Below are 303 nucleotides of genomic sequence, written 5' to 3' on the forward strand. Positions count from 1 at the left end.
TATATATATATATATATATATATATTCATGTGAGTGTGCATATTTGTGTTTACATAATGACATATTTGTGCATATATCGTATGCATGTATATTGTATGTGTGAGTGTACATATATGTATACATACACACACACACACACAAAACACACAGATGACTGAATGAGCGCGCGCGTTTGTGTATTTATCAGTTTGTTCCGTTAAGCACCAGAAACTATTAAACACACACTCACACACAAACCTCACACACACAATACACATACATACATACATACATACACACACACACACTCACATATATGAACAC

The sequence above is a fragment of the Octopus bimaculoides genome, chromosome 24 (genome assembly GCF_001194135.2).
Source record: "Octopus bimaculoides isolate UCB-OBI-ISO-001 chromosome 24, ASM119413v2, whole genome shotgun sequence".
Taxonomy (NCBI): Eukaryota; Metazoa; Mollusca; class Cephalopoda; order Octopoda; family Octopodidae; genus Octopus; species Octopus bimaculoides.